Below are 25,420 nucleotides of genomic sequence, written 5' to 3' on the forward strand. Positions count from 1 at the left end.
TGATAGACTATTATTCAAGGCCAGACAGGTAAATTTCTCATGAAACATTACTTGTGGCTTTGAAGGGGGCTGCCTTGACACCAACAAAAGCATTTTACTCATATCGATTCACCCAGAAAGGAATGTTAATTGTTAGAAGGGTAGAAAGGTGGTTCCTATTTACTGTTGCATGGAAATAAATATTTCCAAAGACCATTTTGAAGAGAATTTTCTTCATATTGTTTCAGATTCCAATTAAATTAAAATTTTCAAATGTCAAATAGGGAGTGAAAAGGGTTAAAAAATAAAACATGAAAATTAAAAATTAATTCCAAATTATTTTTAAAAAATAAACAAATAAACTCCAAAAAAAGTTCTGGTTTTGACCAGCCTGACTTCTGGCATTCGCTTCCAGAACATAGTGAATAAAAATTAAATAGAACATAGTGAGCAACATAACCCATGCTCTCATGCCTGGCACACAGGCTGCTGAGGCAGCTTAAGGAAGCACCAAAGGCAGCTCTGAATCCTCTGACCAAAACATGATTCTAATTCACTCAGCATTTAAACCCATGTCACTTTGGAGAATTTGGGTTATGAGGCAGGTTTAATGAAAAGCATGCCTGGCTCACCAAGTAGGCTGTCTGTGCTAGTACAGTGAACTCTTACATTAAAGAGCTCAGGCTGTCCCTATCTGGAAGTCCAGCATTGTTTTAGAGAAATTTATAGGAACAACATGCCAGCTACATTATTCAGTATTTGTATACTTCAGGGAATGTGACAAAGAGGCAATTTACTTATTAAAAAAGTTTATCTTCTAGCATGGTTCATACAATTATTTGATTTCCATATTTAAATAAAAATAATTTTCTGTCTCTTGCTAACTTCTGTTGACCTTACCCGTTGTGGTGTAAGTTGTTTATTTATTCCCAAATTCTAGTATTCTATTTTCCTTGCACTACTGCTGTGTATGCCCAAGGTCATACACAATATTGACCCAAGGTCAGTATTTGGCACCTTTCAACAAGGCATCTCTTACATCAGAGCCAGTTTCACTGATTATATATAATTTGCAAAGCCTGAAGGTCATTCAGACTGTATCAGGGTGGACCATCACGACATATGGACACTTACTTCTCTGCCTCAAGAAGATAAAAACTGTCTTTTAAGCTTGAGAAAGTATGAAAGAAATGCAGATTTGTACAGTAGGTTAAAAATAACTCAGGCACTTACAATGCTCTTCCATCAGCACAATGTTCTTGATTTAGAAGACTTTGAGGTACCTGGTTAATTACTCGCTGAATCAGCATCAGAATGCTTATGCAGAAATGTTTACTAATTTGGTGGAGCAACAGCTCAGGGGAAATACGTCACCAGCTTTGACAGATATAAGAAACTTCTGACAAAATTAAAAGGGAAATTCCCATAACAGTGGGAGGCACCATGTTTTTATGGTTGCGGCCCACAGGTTATCAGCAGGCTTTTAAGAACATTCACACACTGCACTTCCATCTTCAGTATTTCCAAAGCAGGACTGTTTGTGGGAGGATAACACCGGGAGTTAACTTGAGAGCAGGAAAGTGTGGATTTAAAAGGTATACAGCAATTAGCTGCAGTTCATCACTGCTACAGCTCTCAAGCTGTCTCCAGACCATCAATTTTGGTGGAATGGGAGCTAGGGGAATAAAAAGCCTCCTTATCTTTATCACAGTACAATCCCAAGATTGTTGTGTCAGGGCTGTGCTGGGCAGTCTGAGACTTCTGGGTGGTTGACCCCAGCTGATGTCCTCCACAGCCAGGTGGGGGCCAGAAGAGCCTTGTCTAAGGCTATCCAGATTCCACTCTAAGGGAGCAGCTTGGCATCTCTTGGGGCACAAGCCAGTGCTGTCCCCAGGCTGATGGGTTTTGGTCCCCATGGGAGCTCTCCAGGACTGAGCAGCAAGGGCAGGGGAGAGGAAAAGGTTCTCACCCTACGCAGCCTGGTCTTTCCTACTTGACCAAGAGCTCTCTTCCAAGAGCATGGGGAAGCCCATCGGGCAGATGGACCATGGCAGGTTGGTTACCTGTAGGCAGCAGCCTGGCAAGGGACCCAAGGCCAGGCAAATCTTGCCTCCAGTAGCCCAGGTCTTGGCTTCAAGCCCTGGGAGACGTTTGTTTAACTTAGGGTGAGCAAGATGTATCCTCCCAGGAGCCTTTGCAGTTATTATGTTAATGAACCCAAGTTCTGTTCCCCTATTGGTTGTCAATGCTCCATATTTGGTCATGTTTCTAGAAACCTCTACCCCAAGCCTATATATTGCCACTCCCCCCTCATTTCTGGTCTTTTGAGTTCATCCCCACATAGTGTATGGCTTTTGTCCTGAGAGTTTTGTGTTTGGTTTCTGGGCATTGTACCTATTTTATTTCTCATTAAAATGATTTTATTTTTCGGGCACTTCATCCCTCCCCCTCCTTTTTCTGCGCCACATCTGCCCTGAAATCACAGAACCTAAAAAGACGTGTGGCAGTCCCCAGCGCTGCAACAGTTACCCCAGATCTGGCTCTCAAGGAAAGGTAAATTTAAAGGTAAGTTTCTAAATTAACACATATAAGCATATAAAACAGCAGTTTTATAGCTCAGTGTACAGAACTTCTCTTCAGGTAAGTAACTTAGTAAATCAGAAAGAAGAGCTAGGAAGATGTCAGAAAGGCTTGGTACACACACATCTCATAGCTCCCATCATCAGTGATGAGGTCACAGTACTGCTCAGCATTATCTCACTCAGAAGAAGAAGCAAAGGAAGGCAGAGGAGACTGCATCGTCTGCAACTCTGACCCTGGTTTGGTCTATAGGAGTTTGGTTGGAGACTCCAGGGAATATATTTCTTCCCTCAGAAGGCTTGTCAGGTCATGTCCACTGCTCAGCTGATAGCTCAGGACCCAGTGGGGTCTTCTACTGATTAGCAGAAGATTTAATTTCACCCTGATTAAGAGAGAGATGAAGAAGGATGTTGCATAATCCTACAGGCACTTATCAGCTCTTAGGCAGACATGCCTTTTCATCTACTGTGGTGAACAACCCATGCACTCAGTTTTGGCTCCGTTGACATTTTTTTCCAAAGAGCTGTTCTCCATAAATCTCCCAGACTCTTGTTTTTAATAGCAGCATTGTCCCAAGTGCAGACATAAAACAACCTTTTTGCTGTTGTTCATTAGAATCTATATTTATTTACTTTTGCCATCCAACCAGCTTTGTTTTCTTTCATAAATTTTGTATAAAAATATCCTGTAAACACATTCTTAGTAATGACTAACTTGATTTTTAGGAATGCGAGTCACAAATGTTAAACATTAAAAAAAACAGTTTTGCTAGTATAAAAAAACTACATATTTTAATCCAATGAATAATATGCAAATGTAATGAAAATATGTAGTATCTTCCTCTTGTTGGGAATATGACTCAGAAATTAAAAGATCTGGAGGTCCTGGTGGACAACATGCTATCTGTGAGCCAGCAGCACTCCTGTGGCCAAGAAAGCCAATGGTATCCAGCGGTGCATTAGGAAGAGCATTCCAGCAGGTCGAGGGGAGTGATCCTGTTCCTCTACTTAACCTTGGTGAGGCACATCTGGAGTGCTATATCCAGTTCATGCTCCTCAGGACAAGAGAGACATGGAACTCCAGGAGAAGGTCCAGCAGAGCATGACAAAGGGACTGGGAGCTTCTCTCTTACGAGGTAAGACTGAAAGAGCTGGGCCTGTTCAGCCCAGAAAAGAGATGACTGAGAGGAGACCGTCAATGTCTGTGAGTGTCTGAAGGAAGGGTGCCCAGAGGAGTTCTCCAGGCTCTGCTCAGTGGTGCCAAGCAATAGGACAAGAGGCAGTGGGCAGAAACTGATGCATGAGATGTTCCACCTGAACATGAGGAAGAACTTCTTTATTGTGCATATGACTGAGCGCTGGAACAGATCACACAGAGAGGTCGTGGAGTCTTCCTCACTGGAGCTATTTAAGAACCATCTGGACACAATCTTGTGTCATGTGCTCTGGGATGACCCTGCTTGAGGGAGGTTAGACCAGATGACCCCCAGAAAGGGTCAGGTGGGTTGGTCCCTTCCAACCTGACTCTTTCTGGGATTCTGTGATTTGCCATTTGTGAATAGCTGTTCAAAAGATTAATTCATATCGAATGTTGGTTGATTCCAACAAATAGAACTCTGACGCAGAATAGCATCCACATATTTTTATACATTTCCCACTCCTTAGTAGAGCTCTTTGCCATGAAAAAATTGCTGAAATATTTCTGAGTTATTACACAAGAAACAACTACTCATAAAGGTTATAAGGGTATGTGCTAGTTCAAAGTAACACTTTCTTAGACAGAGAGCTAATGCTTTAAAAAATGAAAGAAGCCACAGCATACAAGAAAGTTGTGGACTGATGCAACTGATAGAAGCTACCACCCAAAAATAGTGTTTCTCATACATAAACATTAACATTTACATAAATCTGGAGACTTTAAAGGTGTCTATTAGAGTTTTTCTCAAAGTGGGCTGAGGTAAATACAAGATTTCATATGTTGTATGTGAGTATAATCAGAGCAGTGGTATAGAGAATTTCTTTCTAAGTAAAATATACAAAATATAAAGAGAAAAAACACCACAATACTGCATATTATATTTTGACAGAATTTCACTGAAGTGCCTTTGACTTTTAATGCTTATCATCATGCTGATTTGTAAATGGCAGCAGCTAGACTCAGAGTTACAGGAACACCCTTGTACCTGTACTAGAGGCAGGTACACTTACTGCATGTCTTAAAAATACAGTAGGAATACTTCCAACCTAGTCCATAAGAGATAATGAAAAGTTCCAGGACATTTGGAAAAACATTCTTAATTTCTTTCATGTACAGTAGTTTCTATAATTTTCCTTTTTTTGTTATCAGGAGAAACATAGTGCCAAAGAACACATCCAAGCAATAAATACACACCCAATTTATAACACCAGAAAGAGCAATATTCACTGGCTCCATGCAGGATATCTCAGTCAAACAAATGTTTGAATTGTTTGGTAGAGTGGTTTGTTTTTGTTGGGAATTTTTTTCCTCTTCAACTTTTCCCCTTAACAATAGAAATTTTTTTCATTGCCTTCTTGCTGAACTCCTTCCTAGTTTTGTCACATAAGAATAACTTGATCAAATTCAAGATGCCAGGTCATCTGGAGAGTTAGTCCTGGAAGAGGAGTAAAACTCATCTCTTGTCTTGAAGTCCGACAGAAAAACACTTATCTTTTGTTTTTTAAACTAGTGTGACTTCGGACTGAATTCTATCACTGCAATTCTCTCTCAATGTTTTACAGGTAGGGAAAGAATGTGACTAAGATTCTCCTGGGAAACTGCTCTTCGGCTAGGGGAAATATATTTGATAGCAGCATAGAGCATTACTGCACCACTCATGCTGTGCATTTCAGGGCCAGGACCAGCCCAAGTACATGTGGGGGCTTGAGGGAGATTGTCAGCTGAAAAGAGTCAGAACCTCCTTTAGCACAATTTCCCAAATGTTTCCAAGTCCAGCAGAGCTCTTTATTAGGGTCCTCCTCCCTGTTTGCTCCTCCTAAGCTGGCAAAGCACACTTGCCAAGACAAACTGCTGCTGGTTGGAGTACTGATGCCAGGAAGGGTTGGAGCAGCTGCCATGATTGTGCAATGCTCTGGGCCATGCCAGCAGCAGCAGGGACCAGGGTGACCCACTGCTCAGCAGGGTCAAGCCTGGGGGTCAGGAGAGCATCCCCAGCTGGTGGCTGCAGCGCACAGCAGGCTCTACTTCCTTTGCTATGGGCCTCTTTGGTCATTGTTTTCATCCCCTTTCTTTCTGTTAATTTAATACCAAGGATGACATTTTGGCTGAAAATTGATAGTTTTTAACATTGGTTTCAATCTGGCAAGAATTTCATCCAAACCCTTCATGCCTCACTGAAGACAATAACACAAAGGACACTGGTTTGGAAAGAGAAAGGCATTTGACAGCAGCTTTATTTATTGTGTTTGGGGGCTTCATTATGTAATCTCCCCTCCACTCCTTTTTTAAATGTTACTTTGGCTTTTGAAAGTCATATAACCTAAAATATAATGATTAAAAGTTTGTATGCAATTTCCAAATCTGATTTTCATTCCCTAGGGAGAACTAATTCTGGTTTAATTTGTTTTTCATCTTCATTGTGCAACACAGATTTGTTTTTAAAAGAAGGATCAAACTGATACGGGAATATGCATGCAAGTGTTGGCAGGCATTTCATGAGGAGTGCTGCAGAGTCCATGAACTTGGACTTCAAACAAAAAAAATGTGCAGAGCTCACATTAACTTGAATTTTCTCTTTATTTGTGATACCCATAAACATTTATGATGCTTTGTTTTTAATCCCAGTAAGCCTATGTTGTTACTTTGGGTCTTTTAATAGTGTCTATTTATATTGTGAAATCATGACAACTGTGTTGTCTTCCCATAAAGCCAAAGGTCAAGGGTCTTCTACAGCAAATACTAACACATGTGAAAAACTTCACTCATATGAATAATCAAATTGATTTTAACAGGGACGTATTTTTAGGGTCAGGCTCCCAATATTTTGACATACTTCTTGAAATGTTCTGTGGATAGGAGTCATTGACTTTCATATGGTGATAAAATTCTCCAAACACACAAATAAATCCCCTCCAAAAGATAGGAATATGTTAGGTTTATTGAGTTTTAACAGTTACAGTTTTACTTGCTAGCTTTCTTTTCCTGAATACAAGTAGTGTTGGAGAAGAGCTTAGAAGAGATAAAATAGAATTAGTGTTAATGATTCCTATAAGTTAATGTATTTAACATTCCTCTCCCTTCCAAAGTGAGCCTGTGTGTAGCCACAAGTTTGGAGATCTCAGTGTATTTTTTGCCCTAATTTTCTGGTAAGGAATGATGGAACTAATTACCATTACAGCAGTTATGTAGTGCATTTAGTTATTTATATTGTTTACAGATCATTGCTGTGATGAAATAGACAAATGTGCATAGGAGAACGCTCTTTTTAATCATAAGAACTATAAAAATTCATGCTTTATACAATAAATATTATTCTATTTTTAAGACTATACCTAGTTGTAGTGCCTCTGAAGTGCATGTGCTGTAAAAGTAAATAAAAGAGACACACAAAATTCCAGATATAACCTGTAGTTATTCAGGATAAGCAGCTTGCTGTATAAAGAGAATTTCCTGGTGGTCTATTGGAATACTAGAGTGATCCTTGGAAAGTTTTTTGTGAATAAACAAATAATTTTTCCCATTGTTTGCACAGTTCTAACTGTGTTAGAATGCAATTCCTGCAAAAATTTGTCCCAGAAAATCACATCAGGAACAAATTGGGTTTTTTGCATTTTATTGGAATATATTCAATGGTTTTCCATGTTGCATGCTGAACCTTGCTCTTAAAATACATACGCTATACCATTGACGTCTACTGCTAAATTAGGGAGAATGTTACATATGTTTATTCTTCCTAAAAAGGTGGAAAAAGTTTGGAAAATTTCTCTAGTATAGATGTAAATCTACGAACATCAATATCCTTTAAATTTTTAAACAAAAATGAGCTATTTTCTTCATATCACCTTAAGTAATAATGCCACAAAACTAGCAAAGGATCTGCAGTCTAGGTGTCATAACCTCCCTGATAGTAAAAGGAACAATTCTTCCATTAACATGAAGTTGCGTGCATGGTCTGTCCAGTGATATGCAATGTCATTTAAGACATTCCCTGCTTGAGCACTCTGCTCTAATCTCATGAGGCACCCAGGGAAGAAACAATGATAGCCAAGGCATTAAAATGTAATCAAGATATGCAAATTCATATCTGAATATGATTTGCTTGGAAAGAGAAATTAATCTAGGCATGGTCAAATAAACAGTGTGTAATATGGATAATTAATCACCAAATTAGCAGCTGTAGTCCCATGAGAAGATTATGCAAATTAAAAAGGCTCCAATCTACAGTCACAATTAAAGTACTTAATACCAAACTCTAAACAAAACAAAGCTCCTGGGAGCACTGCAAAACAAGCAAATCAAACTTAGTGGATCATCTTCCAAATTTCACGTAGAGAGTTTCTAGGTGCTTTATTTTTCCTGGTTTACAGAAATAGATTCTTTTTCCCACTGACATACCAGGTTCATTGAATAATCTGCAGCCTTGAAGCACCACTAATACTGCTTTACACAAGACTAACCTTCCATTCATACAGTCCAAATCAGCAGCTAAAAGAGGTGGGGACTAGAGGGTAAATCCTCATCCTTGGGGCCTAGTCTGTGTAAAACAGGGATGGCTAGTACAGAGGTTTCTTCTGGTATCTTCTGAATATGTAGAAGTTTTCTCCAGCAACATTAGTTGCTGCTTTGTACTTGTGTTTAAATAACAAGATCAGTCAAATTCCTTTTTGTTTTATCTCTCTCAACATAGCATTTTTTCCCATATTTGTAATATGTTCTGATAAGATTTGTTCTACCTCCTCTGAAAACCTAACCCACGCATTAGCTTTTCACAGGTTAATCCAAGACAGTGACACCAAGGATGCTTCATACAGACTAGGCTGGGATATGGGACTACCTGGCCCATGGCAGCGCATGGTCTCCCCTGAGGCTGTGCCCAGCCTAGAATACATAAAAACATTGTCCAACTAGGAAGCCTGTGTGAACAGAGCTATTCAGCACTTGAAGCACAGCTTCCTATAAACACCTGAATATCTCAGACAAATTCGTATTAACATATCAACCCAAAGCAAAATATGTTGGCTTTTCTGAATACATGCTTTAGAAATTTTTTAATGGGAAATTGTAGTTTTCACTCACTCTTGTCTTCATTTATGGTGAAATCAATTGTTCAAATAAGAAAATTGGCAAGGGTCCTGACTTCCATCTCCTGGTGAACTCCATGTCACTAACTCCAAAGGAACAGCCTGTTTTGGGAAGGAATTTTGTACAATGCAGGCAAGAAATTATTCAGTGTGTGTCCTGAGCCAAGAAAAGCAGAGCTGCTAACTTCGAGTCACTGGGTTCCTCTCAACATAAGCATTTATGGGTGGAAGATACCTTTGAAAACACAGCATTGGGATTATCTACCTTATGACAGCCTTGTCCAAATCTGTCACTGAGAGTGAGCAGAAGCCTACTTTGTAAGAAAGAGGACTTTGCTTCTCTTCTGAAATATCTTTCTTGGTGACTGGCGTCTAGTTGCTCTCTGTCTATTCAGAATAAATTTCACTCCTTTTATTTATTCCTACTGGTAAAGGATGCTTTTGATAAGATTTCCAATATCTTATTTAAAGAACCAAATAATGCTCATGTTTTAAGGCTCTTATAGCTGCAGAGTAACAATTGCTTTTCATGTAAAATAGCCTATCCTTCTCCCAGGCAATTTGCTGACATATTGCATACAATAGTTTCATGTTGTCTTATCAACGCAATGAAGTACATGCTTTTTGTAAACTACAGCAACAACTTACTCACTAATGTAGATTTCATTTTGAACCTGAGCAAATGTGAATCAGGAATGTCAAAGGGGAAGCCCCTTCAGCCACACTAGAAGAACAGGATTGCAGAAATTAACTGTAAATTTTAGTCTTCACTGATGTTTAGCCCCCACCAAGACATCATTTCTCACCAGTCCATGTGACATGAATTGAGCTCACACCAAAGTTTCCAATATTGTCTTGTGTGTTTTGAAAGTGCAGCACCAAAGTAAACTCAAGGTTTCCCCATGCTGTGTCAAGCAAAGTATTCTGGAAGATGATGGGTGTGCTGCTTGTATCTTGTATGCTGTGGAGAAATCGAAGAGAATGAGAATGCGGGGAAAATGAAGTGTGGGACTGCAGCTGGCAAATTTCTTGTGCTTTCATAAGCTTAAGGCTGTTATGTGTTTTTAGATGCTGAACAAGATGTAAGACAAACAGAGATGAAATTAAGCAGTCAGCTTCATCTCTGGAAGTTCACTGGGCTGTACAGTGCCTGGGGATTAAAATACAGATGGCTGATGACTATGGGCTTGCAGACTATTAAAAAAGGTCTTAAAAGGTCAAATCAACTGTGAATCAGACCATAGGGGCATGGCAAGGTTTAGCAGCCCCATTTGTGAGCAGCTACACTGAGGTAGCAGAAGCTATTTGCTCAGTAGGGTTATCACCCTTTGTGGGTAAGGTACAAAGCAAATTCATTTCCCCTGAGATGGAAAATTCAGGCACTGCTGAAGCTGCAGGTTTATGAGGCAATGGAAACCAGTCTCAATTAAAATGTAACACAATTCCTGGCCTGTACCAGTTCCACTGAGTTTCCTTACACCTGGTTGATCTATTGTGCACACAGTTGCATGCTGTCAAGGCTGGCTTTTGAAACCAGTAATTTCAGAGAGGGAGTGCCAGGGACAGAACCAGTCCCTCAGCCATCCATCTAATACGACAGTCCTGGGACAGTCAACCAAGCAATGCCCTTTCCTCAGTGTTGCTGCAACTGTCACATGATAGCAATTACACTGTTAACTATAAATGTACAACCTAACTCTATGAAGGGCCAAATCCTGTCCTATGTTTTGCCTGGTTTAAATTTGGAGGGGCCCATACTGTAAGTGAGCCAACCCTGCCACTGAGAATGGGAACCACTAATGTGTCAGTTATACAAACACCAGGAACTAATAAAACTGAATTACTACCTTTTATATAACTCTTTTTTATAGTTCAGTGAAATGTAACTCCAAATGAAATAAGAAACCTGAAATGAGGACATAAGGGAACATGCAAAGTAGATTAACTGGTAAGACAATGATATTGACAGCATTTTATTAAATTATTCCTAGGAAAATAATGCCATCCAGCATATCTGAGCAGTGTTTTGAGGGAAAATTACACTCTCCAAGGAAACATTTTAATTAAGATAGAATTGTTAGATTCCAATGAAATTCTTGGACTGACAGTCTTTGTTATAGTATTGTTTTTCTACTAACAGTGTATACAAGTTTAAAAAAGTCAACCAGTATTTACTTATGTGAAGAATCCACTACCTTGTCAAAAGTGCAGAGGTAGGAGTTAACTGGTTTATGTTTTGTATATCATAAATGCCAGATGTGATATGCAGGAATGGCAACACACCACCAGGAACACTTTTTCAAGCAGTGTGATTTCTGAGTCTGATTACTAATACACATCAACCATTTTCATTCTTCCAGTGCTCACATTTTACAGTAATAAAGTATCAAGGCTTACAGGAAAAGATTGAACCTGATGTCATATCTAGAAACTAATTTAATGGGAAATTGGATAGTGACAAAGAGATGATGATTTATTTTTAATAGCAGATGCCTCATTAGGCATGATTTATTTAGATGACCTTCCCAGTCCTATGGTACTTTATCCTCTGGTATTTACCTCCTTTATGCATCCAACCCCCCACCCAAAAAAAAAAAAAACAAACTTGTACACTCCAGAAAGAAGTAAATACTGGTGATCAGATGCCTCATCCTGCAGGCCTACACTTCTGTTGGTTAGATGCATTCATTTCCGGGGTCATTCTCATGTGTGGAACAATCATAAAAGAGACCCCAGATCATTATTGCAAATCACTATGTATCCCTCATAGGATGTTATTATCAAGTAACCTGAGGCAAAAAAAAAAAAAAAAAAGTTTAATTTTATTCTTTTTGATTTTTTTTTCACTTGACTTACTTGGATTTTCAGATCAGTTGTGACTTTTTTTTACCTTCAATGCATTGAATAATCTCCCTGGCCCTCACAGAAATTAGGAATGCCATGCTTGAGTCATAATTTAAAATGCATAGCTTTTAACATTGTTTGATTTCCTCTTCTGAAGAAAGCAGTCAATGATTAGGTGTTTAAACTGAGTATCTGAACAAGCAGCCCAGACTAATACCTGGTCTCCATTAAGCAAGAGGAAGAATAACAAGAACAACAAAAATCTAGCATCTTTTCTTCAGGGGCAGGGCTAGCAGGCTCACAGGTATGCAGAGGCAGAAAGACTCAGCTTCACCCGTGTGCCTGCTCTCCCCAGAAATATGAATTCCAGCCCCTGAGAATAAGAGAAGCATCAGCTCCCACTGTCAAACCTCATGGGGTTCTTCACAATCCATTTTTCAAAATAAGTCTAGCCTTCTTTGTGTCTTTCAGTATTTTTCCCATCTACTGCTCTACCCTACTAAGGGAATTAAAGTGAATGTGAGGCAGCAGTGCCCTGGCAGCCAGGAGGGCCAACCCTGTCCTGGGGGTGTCAGGCACAGCATGGCCAGCTGGGCAAGGGCGGGGATTGTTCCCTCTGCTCTGCACTGGGGCAGCCTCACCTCGACTGCTTTTTGGGTGCCACAATATAAAACAGACATTATTAAGCTGTTGAAGAGTGTTCAAAGGAGAGCTACAAGGATGGTGAAGGGCCTTAAGGGGAAGCTGTGTGAGGAGTAGTTGAGGTCACTCGGTCTGTTCAGCCCAGAGGAGACTGAGGGGAGACCTCATTGCAGTCTGCAACTTCCTCACAAGGGGAAGTGGAGGGGCAGACACTGCTCTGTTCTCTGTGCTGATCAGTGATACTACCTGAGGTAATGGCTTGAAGTTGTGTGAGGGGAGGTTTAGGTTGGATATTAGAAAAAGGTTCTTTACGAAGAGGGTGGTTGGGCACTAGAACAGGCTCCCCAGGTAAGTGGTCACAGCACCAGTCCTGACAGAGTTCAAGAAGCATTTGGCAATGCTCTTGGGCACATGGTGTGACTAGAGGATGGTACTTTGTAGGGTCAGGAGCTGGATTTTAACGATCCTTTTCAGTCCCTTCCAACTTGGCATATTCTGTGATTAAAAAATTAAATAGACATGATGATTTCTCAAGTCAATTCTTGCAGATTAAATTTATGCAGCTGGAGCAGGAAGCCAGGGCCTCTTTTGTCCACTCTTGCCCTTAACACAAGCTTGCAGAGCTGTGCTCTCTGTCACACTCAGTTTCATAGATATGATCTCTCTTCCCCATATCCTAGTGCTCTAAGCAGGAGAAATTTTTAGGATAACAGAGAACCAAACTCAGGTTTTCCTCTACCATGGTAGACGTTTGAGTCATTACAAGGATCAGTGCACTCCAGTACTATTAGCAAATGACAAGTACATTATAAATTAGGCCTGATGGTCTTAAAAGGAGGTCTCAGAGCAATTTTAGTCAGATTCCTGAACAGGACTTTGCCTTTGGATTTTGACTTAGGTAGGGTATAAAATGCTGGCTACTGTCCAACTTTTTGACTGAGTGTCAAAACTTGCATTGAAATTGAAATGTCTTCATTTGTCTTTCATTGAAACATTTTCCTTTGAAAGTTTAGTTTTCATTGTTTGGCTTTGCAGACAGCTTGTCAGATCTTGCCAAAGCACCCTTTCCAAGAATCTGAAAAAAACCCCCACCTATATAAAAGAGATTACTTGATGATATTCATGTCCTCAAAGCCCTACAGAGAAGGAATTTTAAAATTCAAGGTCTCTGAGAACACAGACTTACCTCTTTTAAGGGCATTTGTGTCTATATTTATTTGCCAAAACCTGAATTTCAGATTTTTTTTTTTTTTTTTTTCCTGTGGAACCATTGATGATAGCATCTTTTACTTTTCCTGGGGCACTGGTTCAACAGGTTTCGCTGTTTATCAGCAGTCCTTTTTCTCTGCTGTCAGGCCTCACCTTTGTCACCGAAGAAACACCCATCAACAGCAAAATGGGAGTGCATCTCCCAAGGAGGAGCAGCATTTAAAGCAGAGCTGCATGGATTTTCTGCAGGAACAGCAGTCTTTCCCACCCCTGGCCCCCCCAGTAGTCTACCCAAAGATCTCTTGCTGCAAGAAAAGTGCCACAGCACTCATAGAAGAGAAGGACTTTGCAGAAATAATTCCTGTTTTTCGTGAATAAAGCTAGCCAAGTTATTCCAGGTGCTGCAAAAGAGATCTACTGGTTTCTCCATAAGGATCGCTCTGTCCTTTATTTCTTACCTACTGCTTATTAAATCCTGGTGCACAAACAGTAGTTCCAGAGGTCCAATCTTTGCAGTTTTTCTGTTGCAATAGAAACATTGAAATGTTAAATATAATTTTGCTGGTTTGAGATCCAAGGCATTGAAAGTATAAGGCATATAGAAAAATAACCATTTGAATGTGCGTTTTCTCCAAGGACTTTATGTTAGAACAAAACATCAACTATCCTCTGGTATTTTAATAAGAAATAGATGTAAACTTTCAAAATATTGAAAATAATCATTCTATTCTTAATCAGTATAGAAAATAAGAAAGCAAAATATATTTATGAAACACAGGTAAAGGAAATGTTCGATAGCACTGGTTCTAGCTGCAAAATATCCTTCAGTATAATGTAAAACCAGCCATGCCAGACTTGAAAGCCAAATTGGTTTGCTGAGCATGCTGAATGTTAACTATTAACACCTTTGTTTTTTTCCTACCTAGAGCCACTTTTCTTCCAAGTGACAAAACCATTAGTTGGCTGCCAAACTATATTTTCCACATAATTTCAATATTGAAGAATCCGGACATGACAAAATTTGTGTTATCAGTAAATGCAAGGAAAATTAAAAATCAAGGCTCTCATGTAATTTTCTTTCTGTGAACTCCACAAAATTTTCTTATTTGAATAATTATAAGTTTCACAGGGCTGACAAGGTTCACACAGGTAAATCACTGTATTATCTACTGCATCTGTGATCAGCTGAAGCCTTGAAGGCACAGAACTGAACATCAACTTTCTGTAAATCAGCTTTCTGTAAATCAATGAGTTGTGTAGCTCTGTGCAAATATAATATTGAAGAAAATAGTTGTGATCAAAAATAACCAGAGATATCAACCACAATGAGTTAAAATTTCACACCCATATAATTCAGTTAGAGATGTATTTGGCAATTTCCTCCTACTTGATCTTTATATTAAAAGCCAGGGCAATTTTTTAACATGTCTTTATTAATTCATCTGCCTATCACAGCATGGCTGTGTGGATATAATTGCCTATCTTACAAAGTTATCAAGCAGTCTTCAGCTGTATATATTAGAAAGCTCAATTTATCATATCAAAATATGACATCTGTCCATCCTCCAAAGATCCTTGAAGAGAAGAACATAGGACTCAGCAGCCAAAAGGCAGACTTCAGGATGAGTTTTTGATGGTCAGGAGACAAAACAGCCTCAGATTTCCTGGAGCTCAAACTGATTTTATGATTATTTTAATCTTTTGCATAAAAGTATGTCTTGGTTTAGATAGACAGGTATCTGCCAGGGAAGATTGGAGTCTCCCTTGGAATGTAAGCCCCTCCCCTCCCCCCTTTCCAAATTATTGTAATTAAAAGGCTGTCAGGCAAAGATTTTGGGAATAGGTATAGCAGTTCTTTACTAGGGATATAAAAAATACAAATGTGTAGTACAGAAGAATAAGCAAGCAAACAAACAAACAAGAAATTCTAGAAAACCCTGACAGAGTCAGAAATACAACCTGACACCCTGTTGGTCAGGGTGTTGGAAGCAGTCCAAAGTAAGCCCTCCTGGAGTGGCAGATGTGGTCCTGTTGGAAGCAGAGATGGTCCTGTGGAGAAAAGGGCCCAGAGATGGGTCCAGTCTTCCTTTGGGAGTCCCGTGGGAACACTGGCTTTCTGGTGACACTTGTGGCTCCTTTTTATCTAGATGGAAATGTTTTGGCTCCTCCTCCCTGGGCAAAGCATCTCACAATAGGATGATGTAATGTGTTGTGTCATTGGTGAGCTTTAATGGCCCATTAACAGAAGAGATCCCCCCGGGGGTAGTGGAAGACTGAACAGAGAGAAGAAACAATGCCCCACCCAGTTTTAACAGCTGGCTTGTTATCAGAGAAGGCAGTTACCCCCTCCCTTCTGGAGTTACAACAGATAAAGAAATCAAACATCTCCCCAACTGGGTTTCAACAGGTGGAATAGAATAATTTTTTTTTGGTTACAAAACCCAAGACAAAGTAGTAGCTAAAAAACATGATCTCATTTTAGGTCTTTGTGAGATGAATACTAGAAAAAATATATGGGTAGGAACCTGATGAACTTGTGCTATACACAAGAAATGTCACATTGTGCGGAAGAATGCATCTGCAATGTCCAGGGCAGAAATTAAAATGTTTGAGTGCATGTTTTCCCAAAACAAGTTAACAAGCTATTGGAACAGCTCTTAAACTTCACGAAAACAGTGGGAAACTCTCACTGATTTCAGAAGGCTGTGGCTTTCACTTCTATATGTGCATATGCTTGTTTCATTCCAACACAGCAAACCCACAGAGATCAGCACTTGCCTCAGAAGGCCTTGTTGAGTGTGTGCTGTTTAGCAGAGGGGGTCAGTGGCAATTTTGTCACATTCTGAATCCCCAGAAAGGGACCTCAGTTCCAACTCCAGCTACACACTACATTGAGCAGTGTGTCATGGCATGGGACTGTCTCCTTGGCTTTCTCTAAAGGAATTGAAATTGTTGTGACAGGGCTTCCCAGACCCAGAATAGCCAGAAATATTTAAGTACGACTATTAACAGATCTGCGAAGGTCCTGTAATGTTTGTCCAAATGTCTTTTGCCAATTCTTATGTATTTTGTTAGATCCTGCAGAAAAACCAATCAAGCCTAGGAGGCTCAGCTGGGAAAGGGAAAAATTTTACCTGCAAATTGTGAAGTTATTTCTCAAAAGAAAGGTTTGACATTGAACGAGCTGTGGGAAGAAATCCACTATTTCTGGGTTTTCTATGGCATCTGGAGGAAGCCAGATATACCTACAGAGAGGATCTGTTCCCTTAGGGAGGGTACATAACACAAAGCAGGTAAAACATATATTCCAGGCTGGACAGTTCATTCTCCTCAGCCCCTAGCATATGTCAGCCAACATTCTTCCAGTTTGGAGAAATATTTGAAGATGGGGCAGTTGTTTTAATTTTAGACCTTAACCAAAGCCTTACAGGTGCTTTCCAGATCTGAAAGGACAATTGTGATGTAAGCCTTCTATCCACTTCAATAGATCTAGATCCAAGCATAGGGCAAGACTTTATTTCTAGGTCCAGATGTTCATTTCTTTGTGTCTAAATCATGTGGGTTCTTCTCAGGTAGCAATAATTATGTCAGGAAGTATGATACCTCAGATCAACCAGTCAGGAGGTGGACTTTCTGTATGGTTTAATTAAAATTAGTCTGTCAAGAACACCAAACGTATTTTCAGCATGCTAGGAAGGATTAGCTATTCTTAAATAGAAAACACAAATGTACTAGGCAGGAATGACAGAATAAAAAAGAAGGAATGACAGTCAATTGTCTCTCTGCCCAACATGAGCTTTCTGTCAAGCCAACAATTTTTTAGTAGTTTCCTGCACTGCAATAGCCACTACTTTTCTCTTTCAAATTCCAAAAGAAACCTTATTTTTACTTTTCTGGGAGGCTTGGCAAGGTGTGTCCTTTTTTGTCTGTACTGTACCAATTTGTTTGCACTGTACCACTTTTGTTTGCACTGTACCACAAACAATTCCTCCAACCTTGGCACACTCAGGTTCAGATTGCCTGGCTTTTTGGCAGCTATTTGTGAACTGGGACACAGGACAAAGTAAATGGGAGGTCATCTCTTGGCACTGTATACTGTCTACTGCAGCACATACTGAACAAACCAATTTGAGGGACATCATCAGGACAAATTCTACTATTTCTCTTTATCATTTATATTATGATACTTGAATACCAGGAACAGGAAGTATCACTGACCACTTGATCCATTATTATTCACTTCTTTATGATGTGCTGGAAGTACACAATACTGGTTTTGGCAGTCATTTTCTCCCACTGGGTATGGACACCCAAATTCATGGCTGGGATAGTAACCTCCCACTCTTCTTGTCAATGTATGAACACTCAAGCAACAAATGTCCCTTTCCAGTGCATGTTTCTTTGGTAGTAAGATGAAGCAATACATCATTTGCTGATGAGAGTCATAAGAAGGACTGCTGGAGGTCATCTGATCCAGTTCCTCAACTTGGAGAAGGGCCTTGCTATTAGGCTATATTTCTCAGGGTCTTGTCCTTTTAACTTAAAACTGTTGGATGATTGTAGGATTTTCCATTTTGCTTTATTTTCCAATCAGACTGAAGAGATTGTAGAAAAAGTCTCTGGAAACTTATTTAGTGGTGTGCTAAGAGCATGAATGGGATGGTCTTGTGCTTGTTAGAGGATACAAATATGTTTCCATATTCCCTTCCTCACACAGTTTGATCAACTTCAGCTTCACTCACTATCCCCTTCACAGCCATCAACATGTGGGACAAGATTAGGTGTAGACATGGAAAAAGGAAAATTAAGTTTACTATTATTAAAGTTTTGTCTTCAAAATCCTCTTCTGTTCTTGCAGTCTTTCTGATTTCCCATATGGACAAGTTTAACTGGAAATGCAGTCATTGTAAATTTTCTTTCAGACAAGCTTACCTATAATTTATTTCATCTTTCTATGGATGGCATTTTCATTTAAGTTTTTTCCTAATGCTAACTTTCCTGCCAGAGTCCTCTGTGTTTACATCAACTGTTCCCATTCAAGGTTGGCAAGGATCTGATTTTACTGTTTCTTATGATTTAAGACAAGCATTTCTTTTTAATCTTTCTGCTATGCTGGAGTCAGTAAGAATACATGAAGGGTTTGTCTTGCAACAATCACCACAAACATACACCATAAACATATATCCCCAGAGTGACCATTGCATCTTGGTTTTTTTTTTCTTTTTTAACTTTTTATAGAATCAGAGACCTCCAAAATCCAGATCAGGTTATGCAAGTGTTAAGAACAGAATGGACATAAAACTGATGTAGTTTAGCACTTTCCAATTTCAAAGCACTGGCAAATTCTAAAATCTCTGCTTTTGGCACATCAAACATCAGGAATGCTGGGAAAGAGTTGTACCACTTGAGTGGTAGCAGATGGTGATGTTAAGTTTGCAGATCATACTGAGCTAGCAGTGAGATGGTGCCAGAAACATAGGGAAAGCAATACAGATCCAGCAGAGACAGTTCTGTTATCAGCTCGGCAGGTGAGTCATTGTGTGACTGAGAGCAACCCAAAGGATGATTTCATTTATTCACGTCCTAGTTCCTTTGAAACGAGCAAACAAAAACAAAAACAAAAACAAAAACAAAAACAAAAACAAAAACAAACTTAGGAATTAGCATAATTTATAGTAACCAATTGAAGCCAACTGCATTATGTGCATGTTAAAAATTTTAACTATCAGCATACACATTTTCTTGATCAAAACTATGTGTTTTCATTTTTGGAAGTGCCAGTTAATTGTGATATGTTGGATGCTTTTAGAGCATGAATCTCTAGTTGGACTATGATTCTAACAGATGAGTACCAATTTCCATCTCTTGCTCATATATGCAAGGGCATTTGTCCTTAGCCTTTGATTACTTCAACTTTCCATCTATAAATGCAGTTGCAGACCTAGACTTATTAGCTTCCTTTAACAATATCAAATAAAACAGCCTCAGAGTTCTAGCAGTTTCAGGCACATGGAAGACATTCCATTACAATCAGCAGGACTTCCACTGGAACTGTTCAAAGGCAGGGGTTTATCCCAGGCAAAGGTATTCTTGCCAGAGACTTTAATATGGCTAATTTATAGATACTTCTATTGTTCCACAATGATTTTACCAGTAACTAAACAGATATATCAAGGGCTTGTCTGTTTGCTAAGATGAAATTCTGAATTGGGTTTCCAGAAATACTGTTCTCTGTGAGCTCTCTGTGTAAACTAGAGATTAAAGAATTCTCAAATATCCAGTTTTAAGAGCATGTACCTTTTAGAATGATTTTGCAAGTCACGGGAATTTAGCCTCTAGAAAACATATTGCAAGCCTGTAATTATAGAAACACACATGGGAATCTTTGGTATTCTCAAGCATGAACATGTGACAGGTGTATACCACAAAAAGATACAAATTAAATAAAAGCCACGCTGAAGCATATAGATTGGTCTATGGCATCTTCTAGAACTATAATTTGCTCACATTTTCAGGCATTTCCAAAGATAGCACCAGGGATTAAGACAGGAGAGTTCCAAGGCAGAAAGACATTTTTTTGTTGGATAATATTTGGAAGGGTAATTTACTCAGTGAGAGGGGTTAGAAAAAGGTATTAGTAATTTGAACATGTTAGCAGTTCAGAGGACCCAGAATAGCAGGAAGATTCTTCAAGAAACCTGAGGTTCAAACCAGAAATTAAGGAAAAATCAATGTATTTTTTCCTACGTTACTCAGAACTGCTTTAGTTTTAAAGTTCACCATCCACCAACACTCACATAACCATTCTGGTCATTTAACTGGAAGTTGTAAGGCAGTGAAGTAACTGGAGAGAAAGTGTTGGAAAAAGGCATGCAGGCATTTGAACCCTACCTGCATTTTCAGAGCATAAGGATTTGGTCTTTCAGCCCTGAATTTCAATGCTCATATTTGTATATGTCCATATGTAAATCAGCCTCTGCATCAACATGAGTCAGGCATACACACAGGCTTAACAGACACCGCTGCAATTCTATCAGAGATATTCCAGTTTAATGCTGTCTGTGATACAAAGCAGTCTCCCCTCATTGCAGGTATAGGAAGGAAAATATAAACTGTGTACAGGGAAACGCCTTGAACTGAATGATGCATTATGTTTGCCTGAAGTGTAACCATTACTGATGGCATACACACAGAAAGTTGTTTCCAGATAACTTCTCTCTAGATAGTATCTTCATTTTTGCACTGTGAAAAACAGGAATATTGCAGAAATACCAATTAAATACACTGTACAACTTCTGAACAAGCTATTGAATCACAAAAAAAACCAAACAAACAAACAAAAAAAAACAAAACAAAAAAACCCCAAAACAAACAAAAAAAAAGAAACGCAAAGGAAAAACCTTACTAACTGATGTTTAGATTTGGTCTTGCATCTGAATTATTTCTTGACTAGGACCCGAGAAGACATTTTAATAATTTCCATTTTAAATTGCTCCTGACTTCTAAATGCATTCACTGCAGAAGGGGATTAGTGTGCAGAGCAAAGGTGAGAGGTAAAGGATATGATAATTTGTTATAGAGATAATACAGCTGTGGTTTGAAACAGAGATACTTTTGTATGGATTTCCTTTTATGGTGAAACCTCTGAATTCACAATTGCTGCATGTAATTTCTGTGCCTCTCCTTACTGACTGCAAATCATAGTGTCTCTTTCCAGGACAATTTTAATATTGTCCCAGGTAGTCAAGCAATATAATTGTGAAAAGCAACCCATTTAACTAATGGAAGCATAGAGTCAAGATTCAATTCTCAAACCTTTAAGAGCAAAAGTACCCAAACAATCAGAGCTCTACTCTCACAGTGGTGACGTAACCTGTAGAAAAACTGACATAGTTTTTTGAAGCAAACTTTTCAGTGACCACAAACATAAACAATGTTGCTCTAACTCCTGCAGATATTCTGTAAATATTAACCACTTTAAGCCATATAAAAGGAAAAAATTATGTTGCATAAAATATAAGAAAAAAGCAAATGTCTTAATGTCATTAATGAAAGCTAAATCAACAGTGCAAACAAAACTGGAATTGACTGAACAGTTGGAATATCATGATATTGATACTGCAAAGCAGAACTGCAGGCTTCAGTTTAAGCCAGTAAAATAAAAGGCAGATTGTTACCAATAGCTCCATAAAAAGTCAGGCAATATGAACTTCATCTTTTTGGCAGATGAATGGAAAGAAGAGAAACATGTTGAACATATTTAAAGGTATAACCACCTGTAAAAGCAGAAATGGGAAAAATCTTGTACCTACTTTCCTAAAAAAGAATGCACTGGTTGGTTTAAATAGTCTTGTATGTTCTGCAATCCTATATAAAACAACTTAATATATATTTTATTTTCTTTTTTTTTTTCCCTGGAGATTATAATTAAAATTGGTTTTTTTCTGTCAACCTTGTGTCTTGTAAGATATTTATATTCATTTTATTTACTTTTTGTTCCCATTGCCTTTGAACTCCACCTATATGAACTCTTAAAAATAATTCCTGGTTGTTGAAATGCTGTTCTGGCCATTTTCTGAGGTTAATTTCATCAGGATATTCAGTCTGGAAAATCTTATTATCCTAAAAATTATTTCTTTCACAATTCTGGCCTGTATGAGGATAAATGTTCTTTTTGAGATTTAGAATGAAATGGAACATTCCATAAAACATTTGTATTTAAACTTGCATATGGTTTTCAGTTTGACTCTCTGGCAACCACAAATTTCTCTTCTATATACTCCCTGATGGTTATTAGTTTACTTGTTTATATTAAAGTTATCACTGTTGTTCATATGCTTTGACATGGGAATCTGATTTAATTAACAAACCCTCTATTTTTCTTATTACCTTATGTAAGGTAATAAGAAAAATCAGTGGTCATAGCTAACCTATTATAATGGTTTACTGAAATGCTTCATTATGAAGACTGAAAGGAGTGACATTTAATCCCTCACCCTTCCCTGGATCATGAGTTGCACTCTTTCCTCTTTCCGTGGTGGGCCTATATTTTCTGTTATCATTTCTTAAAGTCTGCAATTAAGATGAACACATTTTGGACATATATTCAAAAGTAGTACTTGCCTTAGATGTTTATACATACAATATTCACCTCAGTATTTTCAAATGTTTCCTGAAAATCCTGGTCTTAGACTTTGAAAAACAAAAGTGTAAGTCAGATTCTATTAGCAATGAAAATATTAGAAAAGATAATCATGAAAGAATGACTGTCCTGTCAGGGAATCTTGTTGCATGTTATTGCAAAGTCTAAAATTCACAGCTTGAATTTAAATTCCAATTCAGTCTCAAGTGCAAATGAATTCCTTAGTAAAATATTAATCCCTAGTGAGTAGGGTGCTACAAACAGAAGAGAAATCTGGGAAGAATAAATCCAATAACAAGTGACATAATAGCCATATGTAGGCCAGGAATGGGAAATGCAGAGATTTTATATTACATTTGGTCTGTTCTAATAATCCCTTCTCTGATGTGAAATTCACCTAAATTCTTCTTACAAAATAATGAATTTTGCTTAAAATAGAAGGATGCATATGTGGGAGAAGGATTATAAAGATAGATCTAGTAATATTCCAACACATTTATTTATCAGAAATGTTATTTGTGTCTTTTGGGGGTGTTAGTTGTTAAAAATATTCATTAATTAAAGAAAGCTCTTTTTCTGCAAACCATCTGGCTGTTCTTTTCCAGTCTGCCAATGAAGTCATGCTACAGAAATGGTGATATGACAGTTATTTCTTTGCCAACAGATGATACCCTCAAAATTAGATATTATGGCTTCACTGAGAAGTTCAGTCAGTAAGAAAGAGATTTATTCCAATATTTTGGATGCTTTCCCCACATTTTTCTACTTGTTTCTTTAAAAGCACGTGAAGTGTTGTTTTTTTCCATATATATTCACAAATGTTTTACATTTTTTGTACAAAGAAGTCCCCCTAAAATTTTAATGACTTAAATGAAACTTTGAAAGGAAAGGAATCTGATATGCAAAGAATTGGTGTATCTGCATCGCATTCATGTGTAGTTACATGGGGTTTACACTGTCTGTTACCCTGATCTGCTATTAATGCAAACTGTTAAGCTTTACTGTCACAGGGATACTTTATAAACAAGAAAATTAGGAGGTAATGTCAAAACCTTATCTGATTTATGTGTCAAAATTTGGGGTAGAACTATTTGCTTTAACCCTATTTCAGCAGTGAAACAGTAACGGTTAGATTTGGGGTCTGCTCTGCTGCCTGTACAAACCATGTCACAAAGTAAAGAAAAATTATAAAGTTGATGGCTTTTGAAGTCCAGGCAAGGCAGCCTGCATGGAGGAGCTGCCATTCAATGAGAGCTTTTACTACTCAAAATATGTTTGGTGAAGAGGAGCATCTAGAAGCCAGCTTGCAAACCATGAGGAGAGATGTCTGTTGAGCAGATATCTTTGCTCCTTTCCATATACTTTGCAAAAATTAGGTCCCCTGAGATATTTCAAGATAATGTTTTGTTTATTTTAAACAGTTTACTGTGAAGTCTGTTACACACCCTGTTTCATCTGAGAGTACAAAGACAAATTTTAATGATGCATCTAAGACTTGTTTTTTTGAACTTCATGACCATGGCATACATCAAGTGAATGTGTGGAGCTGCCTCCTCTTCTTGCTCACAAGTCATTTCTACTGATGGTAGGAAGCAGGCAGCAAAGATCAGTTGCAAGAAAGAATTAAGAGTTTGAAATATTGATGATGCTTATCTCCTTAAATTGTAAAGCAGGCACCCTTATATCTCAGTGCTTTTTTACTGTGATTTTTTTTTGTGTTTGTCTTTTAATTGTGGAAGTTTTTTCCACCCAAGTGCTTTTTTGATTGACATAAGAAGCATCATCTTTCCTGAGCAGGCTAACTGGTTTTTACTGCTGAGTAATTCACATAAAATTTAATTAAGCCTTTGACCTGATGTCCCAGTTGCTTCGTGGCACAGGAGAAGTCTAGGCCACTGTGTTTCCTAGGAAACCAGAAAGAAAGCCCCTGTTGCCACTCCAAAGAATTTAAAATTCCTTGATTTTGTATTGCAAAATATCTTGGTATATTATGGTATAGTAGCCATATTATTTACTGTGGCTTATGCCTTGGGAGGTCATAGTTAGAGCTCAAAGACAGGCATTTGTACTTCTAAGATTTATTAACATCCAAAGAAATGCTGCATGATTTTCCTGGTTATATGGATATTTGCTATGTTTTTCTTTGCAATATGCCTTTTCCCATTGAAACATTTCGGGTATTATACTGAATGAGTCAATGATAAAGTTGGGTCAGTTGACATCAATGAGAATTCATATTCAAAACATCCAAAGAGTTCACTTCTTAAAACGTGGATAATTTATTTCCTGAGGTCGAATTCCTCTGTGCTGTTTCTGTGAACCTCTGAAAAGGTTATTCTGATGTATCTCATGCTTTAGGTGAATGCTAAAGCAACTCAGCAGATTATATACCAAAAGTAGATTGCAGGGTTTTTTTCTGTGAACTTGTTGGATCAAAACCACAGCTGTAGCAGGCAGCACTGCTGAATTCCTTATTTACCTTCAGTTGACATTAGTGGAATTTAGCTTTCTAGTGTCAAAATAACAGAGAGAATTTTTCCTGAGTATCATCAATGGGATAATTTATACTTTTTATATGATCCGAATAAAACTAAAGCAATTAGATTAGATTCTATTTTGGATTTCTTTTTTCATCACAGTGAGCTGTTTAGAGACAAATACTCACCATAAAATTAAAAAAAAAAAAAAAAAAGAAAACCCAGCTCAAATTTTTCACCAACTGTGTGTTCAACTGGTCATACCATGC

This window comes from Chamaea fasciata, unplaced genomic scaffold (assembly GCF_029207755.1).
Source record: "Chamaea fasciata isolate MVZ Bird 193981 ecotype frontalis unplaced genomic scaffold, bChaFas1.0.hap1 SCAF_5, whole genome shotgun sequence".
In the NCBI taxonomy this organism is placed as follows: domain Eukaryota; kingdom Metazoa; phylum Chordata; class Aves; order Passeriformes; family Sylviidae; genus Chamaea; species Chamaea fasciata.